This window comes from Jatropha curcas, chromosome 11 (genome assembly GCF_041381405.1).
Source record: "Jatropha curcas cultivar XTBG-Jc1 chromosome 11, XTBG_Jcur_1.0, whole genome shotgun sequence".
NCBI classification, from domain to species: domain Eukaryota; kingdom Viridiplantae; phylum Streptophyta; class Magnoliopsida; order Malpighiales; family Euphorbiaceae; genus Jatropha; species Jatropha curcas.
Genome location: NC_143161.1, coordinates 13,178,040 through 13,190,775, shown reverse-complemented (window position 1 = coordinate 13,190,775; position 12,736 = coordinate 13,178,040). Strand labels below are relative to the sequence as shown.

General features: G+C 30.7%; 2 pseudogenes across 1 annotated transcript; both read right to left on the bottom strand.

Moving 5' to 3' along the window:
* Positions 1-738: 738 nt before the first annotated feature.
* LOC149492609 (uncharacterized) lies at positions 739-4,192 on the bottom strand (annotated as a pseudogene).
* Positions 4,193-9,994: 5,802 nt separating this feature from the next.
* LOC149492608 (germin-like protein subfamily 1 member 13) lies at positions 9,995-11,015 on the bottom strand (annotated as a pseudogene). Its single transcript, XR_016318868.1, has 2 exons — positions 10,893-11,015; positions 9,995-10,811 (listed from the first exon to the last, which is right to left on the bottom strand). The product of XR_016318868.1 is annotated as a germin-like protein subfamily 1 member 13 (transcript).
* Between the last annotated feature and the right edge of the window lie 1,721 nt (positions 11,016-12,736).

Genomic DNA, 12,736 nt, shown 5'->3' with positions numbered 1-12,736 from the left:
CCAAGCTTGAGAACAAAATCACGATATGAATAAGATGGCAAGAGACTTAGTAAACATATCAGCCAGCTGCATTGTAGAAGGAAGAAAAGGAGTGCTAAGGAACCCAGCTTGAATTTGATTCCGAACCACATGACAATCAATGTCAATGTGCTTGGTGCGTTCATGAAACACCGGATTTGCAGCTATATGAATAGCTGCCTTATTATCACAATGAAAAGGAATAGGTCGATGAACAGGAACATGAAATCAGTCAATAAGGAAGATAACAATGAATCTCGCAAACCGTAGTAGCCATGGCTCTATATTCCGATTTAGCAGAGGATCGACTAACCGTAGACTGCTTTTTAGTCTTCCAAGAAACCAAGGAAGTGCCAAGAAAAATACAATAACCAGTAACTGAGCGGCGAGAATCCGTACAAGATGCCCAGTCAGCATCAGAAAAAGCTCGAAGCTTTAAATCATTTGTAGCGGGTAAAAACAAACCAAGATAACTAGTACCCTTCAGGTAGCGCACAACTGTAAGAGCTGCTTTGAGATGTTGAGTATGCGGAACCTGCATGTATTAACTGAGTTGCTGGACTGCATAACTTATGTCAGGCCGGGTCATAGACAAATAAAGTAACCGACCAACAAGCCGCCTATAACTTTCTATCGGACAATGGGTGTCCCATATCTGCTGTTAACTTAACACCTTGTATATAAGGACTAGCTGCAATCTTGGCATCTTGCAAGCCAGTATCAAATAATATCAGAGATAAACTTATGTTGAGTTAACATAATACCAGCGTCTGTACGTGCCACTTCAATGCCCAAAAAATATCTAATATCACCAAGATCTTTAACAGAAAATTTCTTGTCTAAATAATGCTTCAGATCAGAAATAAGTGTAACAGATGGACTAGTTATCAGACAATCATCGACATAAACCAGCAAGGCAATAAAAGTTTTCCCAGTACCTTTCGTGAAAAGACAATGATCAGAAGAGGATTGCTTGAATCCCTGGGATAATAAACTCGAAGTTAATTCTTTATTCCACTGTCTACCAGCTTGCTTTAACCCGTAAAGTGAGCGCTGCAATTTGCAAACTTGCCCTGTTTCAGCTTTATCATAACCAGGAGGAACTTGCATATAAATATCCTCATCAATGAAACCATGTAAATAAGCATTATTAATATCAAGTTGCTTGACAGACCAGGAAAGAAAACCCTTACAGTAACAAGCTTGGCAACCGGAGAAAAAGTCTGATTATAATCCAGGCCCAGTAACTGATTGTACCCTTTGGCGACGAGCTTGCTTTATACTCTATCAACACTTCCATTGCATTATATTTTAACCTTGTAGACCCACTTACAACCAACATGTTTAGTATTAGGAGGCAAAACAGTTAATGTTCAAGTATATTTTGTTCCAAAGCAGTAATTCATCACGCATAGCATTCACCCAATTCACATTATTTTTAGCATCATTATAATTGCAAGGTTCTTTAATTTAGATAATTGGCAACAAAGGTTATATGAGAAGAGGAAAAATTGACACGAGAATGGTAGTGGGATAGTAACATAATCATCAAACCAAGCAAGTGTTTTCGTAACCCTTGTACTACGCCGAGCCAGCGGTAAAACATCAGGAACCTGTAATGGCAGCTCAGTATCATTATCCACAGGAAGGTCATTATCCAAAGGCAAATCTTGGAATTCAATGGAAGAGCATAAAGGGTCTGTACGAGGTTCAGAAATGGTGTTGTAGGTGAATTTAATAGAAGTGTGTGGAGATGTATAATCAGCATGGGAAGACAAGTGGGTGTAAAGCAAAAGTAGTGACATCTGTGGGTTTAGCATGGTGAAAAGGAAAAACAGTTTCCATAAAAACAACATCACGAGAATAAATAATAACCTTGGTAGTGAGACAATAAAGTTTGTATGCTTTTTGGTTTTGGGCATATCCTAATAGGACACAATGGGAAAGCTCAAGGATCAAATTTTTTCTTGTGTGGTATGGTTATTGGTGGCATAACAAAGACAACCAATAGTCCGAAAATAATCATATATGACAGGTTTATTATGTAACCGCTCAAAAGAGTAGCCACTGCCAAATTTTCTGATGGTAATCGGTTTGTGATATGGGTAGCAGCTAGTAACAATTCAGACCAAAAATAAGAAGGAAGTTTGGATTGGAAAAACAAGGTTCTGGCTATATTCAACAAGGTTCGGTGTTTCCGTTCAACGACTCCATTTTTGTTGTGGAGTGTAAACACAAGTTCGCTGATGTAAGGTGCCCTGTTCCTGTAGAAAAGAACTACATGCTGAATTGACAAACTCAGTCCCTTTGTCAGTACGAATAATCTTAACTTCTTGTCAAAATGGGTAAGCACATAATTGAAAAAATGATTTCAAAGCAAGCAACACTTGGTCTTTCGTTTTCAACATATATGTCCAGCAAAAACGACTAAAATCATCGACAATTGTGAGCATATAAACGGCATTTGTAATTGATTTCAACCCATAAGGCCCCCATAAATCAACATGGATGAGATCAAACGCAGTCTTAGAAGCAATAATGCTAGTAGGAAATGATAACCGAGTTTGTTTTGCAACTGGACAAACAGGACACATTAACTCTGTATAATCACACTTAACTACCCCATCCACATGTTTCAGTCTCTTGAAAGAGACGTGTCCTAGCCTAGCATGCCAAAGCATTGCTAAATGTTTATTATGCTCAGAACAACGACTAACAGAATTACAAGAGCTGATATTATTAAAAGACTCTTTTCTCAAATAATAAAGATCTTCAATCACTGTTCCTTTGGCCAAAACTTCTTCAGTCTGTAAATCCTGGAAAACAATATTCAGGAAATGAGTGTACTGACATTCCACAGGTCCGAGTAAGCAAACTCACAGACAACAAATTGCACCTAAACGAAGGTACATATAAAACATTATACAAAATGATTCTGGAGTTGAGCTTAATAGTACCAATGTAGTGACCAATCTGGTTGAATTATCAGGCAAGCGAATAGTCTTAGGAGGGTTCAATTTAATGACTTGGTCATAAAAATGAAGATGGGGTGTGATGTGATCAGTTGCACCAGTATCGATTATCCAATTGTCCTTGCAATTAAAATTGATGCTAGTAAATACAGAATTGAGTAAAGTACCTGCAAAATTCACGTTTCTGATATCTCCATCTTCGTGATCTGCACTGCTACTCTTGGATTGAATAAATTTCTGATATTCGTGATGTAGAAAATCAGTCATTCCTTTATCTATCCTATCGGTACCCTTCTGCTGCTGCATAACCTGCAAAGGTGTTTCTGCTATGTACCACGAATAACATTGTTTGCTCTATGATATTTACTAATATCAATACCCTTCTTCTGCTATAATTCAAGAAACCAGTCTGGATACCCATGAACAAGAAAACAATCATCCACAGTATGACCCCCTGTTTTACATTTAGTGCAGTACTGCTTCTTTTATCTTCTTTGCGTAAAGAAGAATAATTCCGATTACCTCCAGACCGCCACTACTTCGACCTCCTGTGGTATTCCGTCGAGCAAGCATTACTGCAGCTGTTTCAGTAGAGGCTGTGCTATCAGTCTGCACCTCTCTCTGCTTCTCAATGCTCATGATCATTGAATAGGCTTTATTGATAGATGGCAACGGATCTTGGAGAAGAATTTGATTCTTGACGTTATCATATTCATCTCCTAATCCCATCAAAAACTGCATCAATCTACGATTATTATCATAATCTGTAATCGCAGTGCCGGTATCACAACAACAGGTAACGGAGCTAAACACAACGACTCGTCCCATCGCTTCTTTAAATTAGTATAATATTCAGTTACTGAATTATTACCTTGTCTGTAACTAGCAATATCTCGTTCAATCTGATAAATCATTGGTCCATTGCTCTCACCATAACGCTGCTTCAATTCATCCCAAAGAGCCTTGGCATTCTTGCAAAATACGAAGGCATCAGATATATCCTTTGACATGGCATTCAATAACCAAGACACCACCATACTATCTGCTGTCAACCATTTATCATAGTCATCGGAATCAGTCGCCGGAGCCTTAATCTTCCCATCAATAAACCCTAGCTTTTTCTTAGCTCGAAGAGCTATTTGAACTGACTTACTCCAAGAAAGGTAATTTGGCCCTTTCAAAGGTACACTCACCAAACTAAATCCAGGAGCTTCAGAATTGCTCACATAATACGGATCATCTGCACTACTTTTTGTAGTAATAGCTGCGAGAATTTTCGCGAGATCATCGTCTGGACTCATCATATTGAAATCGTGGATCAAAGAAAGAAAGAAGGGAAAAAAAACTGGAAATCAAAATTTACTACCTGCTCTGATACCATATGAGGATTAAAGCAGCCAGTATAAAGTTAAATTCATTTATGAAAGAGGAGCCCACTTGAAAGCTACCTCTGTGTCTTTTTTTATTTCTATCCTTTTCTATTCAAGCTATTATGATTACTTATACATAATTAGACACAGTCCTAACAGATGAGGAGTGTGCGTTAGTAGAGCTATTCTAACGGGAGTTAGGAGAGCTATTCTAACGGGATTACAATACAAAATGCAAATAGTTGCTGACACATCACATATCCGTTATAGTTTCAAGCCTAGAACTCTTCTCCTCTTTCCTTTTTCCGTTCATTTCTTGTAGCTTTTATGGATGGATTTATCAAAATCTATCACTTGGTTATAATTTTAAATATATTTTAAAATAATAAAAATATTTAAATAATATAAAAATGAGTATTACTAAACAGTTTAAAATAAAGATTAAATGTTGATGGGTTATAATTAAACATGTGAGTTGTCATTTGTCTCCGAAGCAACTCATGTGAAACAATCTCCCAAATCTATTTTCCATGAGAAGTTATTTAACTCTATCACATTTATGTAAAACTCATCATTTATATTTGTTGCAAAAATTTATGACACCCTTAATTTTTTACTTTGATGAGTTGAAAACCTCTATTAATAAAGTTGCACATATTAAAAAATCAACTCGTAAAATCGTTTATTAAACACTTCAATTCCAATTTGATCAATTTATTAAATACTTATTAAATAGTTAAATATGTGAAAATTATTATTTTGCAAACCACATATCAAATCAATATTTTGCATATAAAAATCAAAATTCTTTATTAGTATCAAGAGATATGCAATATTAGCAAAAATCATAACTTTAAGATATAATAGATCTCCAATAAAATTTAGAGTGTTACAATTTTTTTGCAACAAATATAGGATACTGAATTTTGTGTACTTGGTTTAATTTCATTTTGTAGTGCACCCTTATTATAATTTCTTATCCATTTCTTGGGGCCAAAAGAACTTTATAAAAAAAATTTAGTGGCATTATCAACTTTTAGCTTAATTTGTTCAACTCTTCAATTATTAGAATTACATCTTTTTAAATATTTTAACTTACAAAATTATAACTATTGAGCACTTTAATGTGTGATTATTATTGTATTATTATATTATATATTATATATATATTGGTTATTGCAAATATAAAATTGTCATCCATAATTTATAAATATATGCATAAAGCACCGTATTTGTTAAACAATCCATTTAATAATTGAAAAATTATTTAAAATTACGTTCAATATATATAATTTTTTTAAGTTAAAGTATACAATAAGTGTAAATTCAATAACTAAAGATTTATCAGATGAATCTAAAAGTTAAAGGATAATATCACTGATTTTTTTTTAAAAAAAATTAAATTGTAAATTTAGGTATTTAGCCTATTTATTGGACTAAGAACAAGTAGTTTAGATTCCACATCAATAGTTTACCTTTTATTTTCAAATTTTCATTAAGTTTCTATTTATGTATGTTTGAAACATTAATAAATAAAATTTTATAATATGATGTCATCTGATTACCTGGTGAAGGTTTTATTTTAAGCAATTATATTATTAGCTCAACGGAGAAATTAAACATTTGATTGGATAGCTTTTGTGGCCAAGTCATATTGGCTGCTTTCCTAAAACTTTTTGAATGGAGATTTTGTTTTTGTTTGAGCAAAATAATATAATAATAATAATAATATTGTATCCATATTTCTATTCATATTATAATTTGTATTGGTCAATGGTCATAGTCAAATAGTCTGTAATATATTATACATTCATCTAATAATTTTTCTTCATAGTTTGTAACTTTATAAAAAGTTGAGTAACACAACTTTAATTTTTTTTTTTTTTTTTTTTTGAATATAGAGGAAGGGATGAAACCCAAAAGAAATATAAATAAACTCTCAAAGGATTAACTAGACATGGACTTATACCAAGAAATATATATCCCAACTTAAAGGATTCAGAACTGAAAAAGATGCGTAATTTTTATTTTTGATTAATTAAATAATTGAATTTATAAAATTACATATATTAAAAATTTTAACTTATAATAAATTTTTGCTAATGAAACATAAATTTAAATATTTCGAATGCATAATGTGTAATCAATAAATCTAACTCTTTACGCATTATTTAGCACAAGTTTTCAACAATGATATTTACATATTATTGAATATCCAGTAAATATTTAATTAGTGCAACTTTCATAAGTTGGAATGTTAATAGAGCAATTTTACAAATTAAAATATTTAATAATTTTATAATTTAACAAATTCAACTGGATAAGCCTTTGATGGATTGTTTCACATTAACTTTCTATTATATTTCAATCTCATCCTAATTTAATTTTTATGTCAATTTTATCCAAAACTTTAATCTTCTGTAACAATAACACTCTTAATTGTAATTAGAACTTAAATTGCAAATACAAAATATATTTTTATTGGAACCACACTTGGACCTTCAGTTAACTTAATCTAAGTTTGCTCTCTCATACAAATTTGCTAAGTTTAATTGTTCTCTTAATTAAATATATATTTTTTTTCATTTATGTATTTGCCCTTTTAGATACTTGGATGTAATAACAAGAAATCAAAATGTGAAAAAACGGAAATTACAAAACGGAAAAAACATATATGTATAAATATAATTAATAAAAATGTAATGACAAGATCTTTTAAAAATTGGAAATTACAAAAGCCACTTGTACAATTTTTTTTTTCTTAAAGAAAGAACGAAATCTTCATTGTCTTAGGGAATAATAATCTACATATAATTTGGAATGCTATCTCAAATTTGAAACCGAGCATACTGGTAGGAGGCCCTAGTAAGAGTATGAGCGCTCCCATGTATTTGCTTCCTATCCCGTTTACTTGCTTGCTAACTCACTTGATCGAAATATTCGGTCTAGAATTTAAAATAAATTTACAATCCAAAAACTACCGGTGACAAGTTGAAGTAGGATTAAGATTAGGCTTGGGTTTCTAACACATTCTTCTAAGATGCTCATTCAAATTCTTTATCTCATATCTCATGTTTGTGATTTTCTTATAACCTATTATGTTTTCTGTCCTTAACATATATATTTAAATATAACGTGATTTAATCAAAGGTATAATGTAATGAAAAAGATATTATAATGAAATGTAATTAACATTCTATTACTATGTTTAGTCATGTAATTGAAAAAATTTATAAAATATAATCATCATTATCTCATTTTTATATTTGTTTGTGAATATGTAATGTAATTAACACACTGCTACTACCAACAATCACACTACCATGCACCACTCCATCACCACCAAGATAAAAATAAAAATATTCTTATATTTTGTTATAAGAATGGGAAGAATAGAATGAAAAATCACTAAAAGATCAAAATACCCATAATTTTATATTGCAATTTATTTTTCAATCAAAATATATTAAATTATATGTAAAAGAAAATAATTTCCAATAACTTTAATTTTTTGTTTTGTTACATTGCACCTTTGCAACTTATTTTCTTTTAATTTTCATTAGGATTTCTTATTACATCAGCGAACAATAATTATTCTAGTTATAATAGTTTTATATATCTGGTCTTCAGAAGAGTGGTCATGTCTTTCCTGTATTATATTTATTAAAAAAAATGTAATAGTCAAGAGAGTAAAAGTTATAAATTGGCTAATATCAATGGCACAATAATGACTTTATTAATAGCAATAATACAGGGGCACAATAAGAAACTTAATTAAAAACTCTTCTTTGTTTAAAAAGTAAAAATAAAAAAGATTGAAAACCCAATATAGCACTTAATGACAACACTGCATACAAAAAATTCAAAGAGTCGCTACAATTTTAAGAACACAATATTTAAATACGCCATACATAGGGATGGAAGCGCAATGACTATTCGCAAATTTTGAACTACCCGTAACCATATCCGTTTAGAATTTTATTATCTGTATCCGTTCCAAACTTGTTTAAATATTCATTTAAATATCTGAACCTATTTAAAATTTTACTACCCGTATGAGTAGGATATCCTTACATTTTAATCTATCTAAATCCAAACATATTTAAAATGTATTTTTTACTAATAAATGGGTACTCTCATCCAACGGATCGGAGCGGAACGGGTACCCTAAAATATTTGTCTCACTTCCGTCCCTAGCCATACAACTAAGAAGATTCCAAGAACTCAAAATAGGCCATAGAATTAGCTTTATTTACTAATAAAAAATCAGACCCATAAAGCATGCTTTAAGGCATAATAACGTCGTGAAGTAGAGAATCAAGATGGTTTATCTTCGGACAAAATTTTCCAACGATCATGCCTGACATTTGATTAACCAAGTAAATAAACTTTCAAAGATAAGGATATATAAATTTTAAATGTGAGAGAACAAGTAAATATGAATCTTAACCACGTATGACAACAAAGAATTTCGACAATTCGACTGCATTCTTACATATTGATTATTGAATTAAGCAATTGCAATAAAAGCATAAATTTATTCTCAACTTAGGGCTTCGGCAATATTAGCTATTAGTTATTAGCTTGTAGCTGTTTAAATTAGAAGTGATTGATAAAATAGTTGTTTAGTTAGCTATTTAACTTAAAATGACAAACGAAAAACATTAGATATTTAAATAGCTGAATTCAACGAAAAAAATGGATGTGATTGTCAAAAAAAATTTAATTAATCTATGTGAAACACTAAAATTAGAATGTTTAATCTTTGATAAAAAGCCCTCTTAAAATGTTAAAATCAGCTTTGTGTTAATGATTCTTCCTAAAACAATCCAAAAGTGTTAAAATAGAAATTTTAACAACTGCCTTGAATATGCCCTCTACTTGTCTGTTGGAATCATTGTAAGCCTTGATAACAACATCTGATAGTTCTAGATCTGACACTTCAAACTTAAACTTTGACAGAAGTTTAAATGGACATACATTCAGAGCTGGGCCATCATCGATCATAATATTGATTTTTCTAAAAAAAATAAAAATGAAAAAGAAACTGTGGAATCTTGATCCAAATTAAATGAAGAAGGAAAGTACCATTTTTATGACAACATTACAACCAAGGCCTCAAGAGTCAATATACACCATTTGCTATTAGTTTTTGTCTTCATAATCCTCAACTTATTAAAAGATAAATGTATCAGAAATACGAATCAAGAGCTTAGGCATAAGTTCCATGACAAATACAAATTACTATTGGGGCAAAAGCTGTTTCTGTCATTTTATTTTTCTTTCCAGATTTGTACTCTTTTGGTATGAAACTAATCTTATTTTTAAGTTTTACATTCCCTATCTCTTTTGCCTTTGTTAGTCCACCATTTTCAATCAATCTTAGATGTTCAGTTTTTTTTTTTTTTTTTTCTTTTTCTAAATAGTGATTTTAACATATATTTTCATTACTTTTTTTACATATTTATGCCATACACTTAATAAGTTTTGAAATAATCACTGCCATAACCAATAATTCAATGTTACTATGTTAGAGTTAAAAAAAAAAAAAAACAAAAGTCCAACTGAATTAATATAATAATTTGGATTCTTTTTTGAGCTTGGGCGAGCTACTAATCAACTAATCAAGTCATATTAAACCAAAAATTCAAATATATATTAATTAAATAACTTGCAATAGTACACATCACTTAATGTAACATGAACTTGGTGAGAGAGGCATATATTAACCATACTCATCCTTATTATGCTACAATACTCTCTTTTGAGATTAAAAAAAAGAAAAGAAAAGAAAAAGAAAAAGAAAAAGAGAAACTCTTTTTATTTACTACAATGTAGTGAATTATTATGAGGATATTAATTAACTTTCTGCTTGGAGAAAAACTCAATTAATAAAGCTGATCTGGATCAACCCATTCTTCTTTTTGAAGTTTAGTCACTAAATCCTTATCAAGATGGAATGCTCTTGTCAAAACATCAGGATTTACTGATGGGGTAGCTCCAAAAATTGTATTTGCAATAGTAACAACTCCTGGGTTTTGGCTATTCAATACAGCTAGAGCGACTGCAGGAGTCTTGCCAATATTTAACTGGAAGTGAATGAGTCCATGTGGAAACACAAGTGCATCTCCTGGCTTTAAGATTTTGGCGAAAAGGCGGTGATCAGGATTTCCTCTAATAAAACCCGCATAAAGAGTTCCTTCTAAGACAGTCAGTATTTCTGCTGCTCGAGGGTGAATATGGGGTGGGTTTAGACTGCCATTTGGAGCAAAATCAATGCGGACTATGGATAAGGCATTAGTGTTGAGTCCTGGAACTTGATCTACGGTTGAGAGGGTGAGACGTACTCCTAATTGTTTTGAGGTTTGTTTACGAACGTTAAGCCCTGTAATAAAGAAATCGTCTGCTGTCACTTTCTCTGGATCTTTGCAAAATTTTCCATTAACGAACACTGCATCAAAGTAATGGAGTTAGTTATATACTTAGAGACAATGAAAAAAGAAAGAAAGAAACACAATTAGCTCACACTTACCACCATGTTTGGTATCATTGGTTGCAACACAAATGTCCTGGAGAGGACTAGGGTCATAGCCATGGCAGAAGAGAATACCAGAGCCAAGACTGCAAGAGCTACGAGGAAATTAGCAGTTTTCATTTTGCTTAATTATAATTCTACAACTTGTTATTTGCTTCGATGAGGTGTGAGAAATCTTGCATGGCTATTTATAGATGAAGGCTTTTAGTTCTTTTTTTTTTTTTTTAATATAAATATTTGATAAGCAAAGAGACAATTGTCGCCATATTTGATAAGCTAAAATTAGATTTTCAAAGTACGTGGGCTGCTTTACAAATAGTTACAGTACTGTAACTTTACGGCCGCCAAAGGTAATCGATTTGTATTTGTTTGACAGTGCAAGCCATTAGTAGGGAGTTTGGGTAAGTATATTGGTGTTCCATTACTCCATGAGTTAGTTTTTCATGCTTATAATTGATAGTGGTTAATTGATAAATGTTCGTATTTGGTAAAATTTTGACAGCTGTTATTGTTAAAATATAAAACAACAAAGCATAATTGTTTTTTATATTTCTTTAATTTAAGGTGAATGTATTATTTACTTTACTGTATTCCATAAATAAAAATATTAATTAAATTTTTTAAAATAATACTTAATAAAAAATTTATTTTTAAATAAGTACGATTAAATTGTCATAAAAAATATTAATTTTAAAAGAATAAATTTATTAGCAATTATTTGTATGATAGTAATGAAATTCAAATATAATATAAATACAAATCAGTCATCAACTATTAAAAAAAAACTCCAAAATGTGCTTATCAAACACCCAAAACTTAATTAGTTATTAAGTACAAATAAACTATCATCTGCATGAATTAATTAAACTAAATGCCGGACTATTTGATTTAATTGTTACTGAGCTCAAAGTAGACTGTTGTTGCTATTATAAAATATCTCATATTATTTTTTAGTTAATTTATTATTCAAGTAAAAATTAGAAAATTTTGAGTAAACTGAATTAGCTATATTTATTGTTAAAGTAAATTTTATGGTAAGTGAAGAGTTGAATTCAGTTCCTCATTCATTGAATATTTCTAGAAAGATTGAAAAAATTTATACAGTAAACTGAATTTTGAGAATTCATCAAATAATATTTTCAATTCTGTTTGGTTTAATTTATAGATTTTTAATCTTTAAAAATAACTAAGAGTTAATTTTAAAAATATTTAATATTATTTAAAGTTTGATTTTGCTATCCAATCACAAACCACCAATCAGGCAGCTTAATTAACTTGGCTTTGAAAGCTATATAATATCCAATACTAGTAAATAGCTCAATGCAGTTTTCTTGACTTATGAGACCTTAATCAAAATCGAATTTCCCTGCTGATCGCTGACACGTCACCACTCACAGAAGTCTCTGCTGTCCAACTGGAATTGCCCATAATCATCAAATTCTGAGCTCTTTTATTCATCGTGACTGCAAATGGCTAATTTTTTAAGTACAGAGGAGTAAAACTATATATTAAGAATGATTTTTATAATTTATTAAATATAAAATTCCATTTTACAAATAAAGTTTTTACCAAATTTATTTTCAATAAAGTAAATTCCATATAGATTTATTATTCCACAACAACAATGAGAGGCAAATAAGTGATGATTTGTATAACATTCTACCATTCATAAGGCATAAATGTTACCATATTATGAAAGAATATGCATTATATATTTATGGATCAGAAAACTTGAACATAAATTCCTGATCATATTTATTTAACAATCTATCAATTTGTTTATTTAGTGCAATTTTTTTTAAAGAAATCAAACTAGAAATTTCCTTAAGTGAAAACTGTAT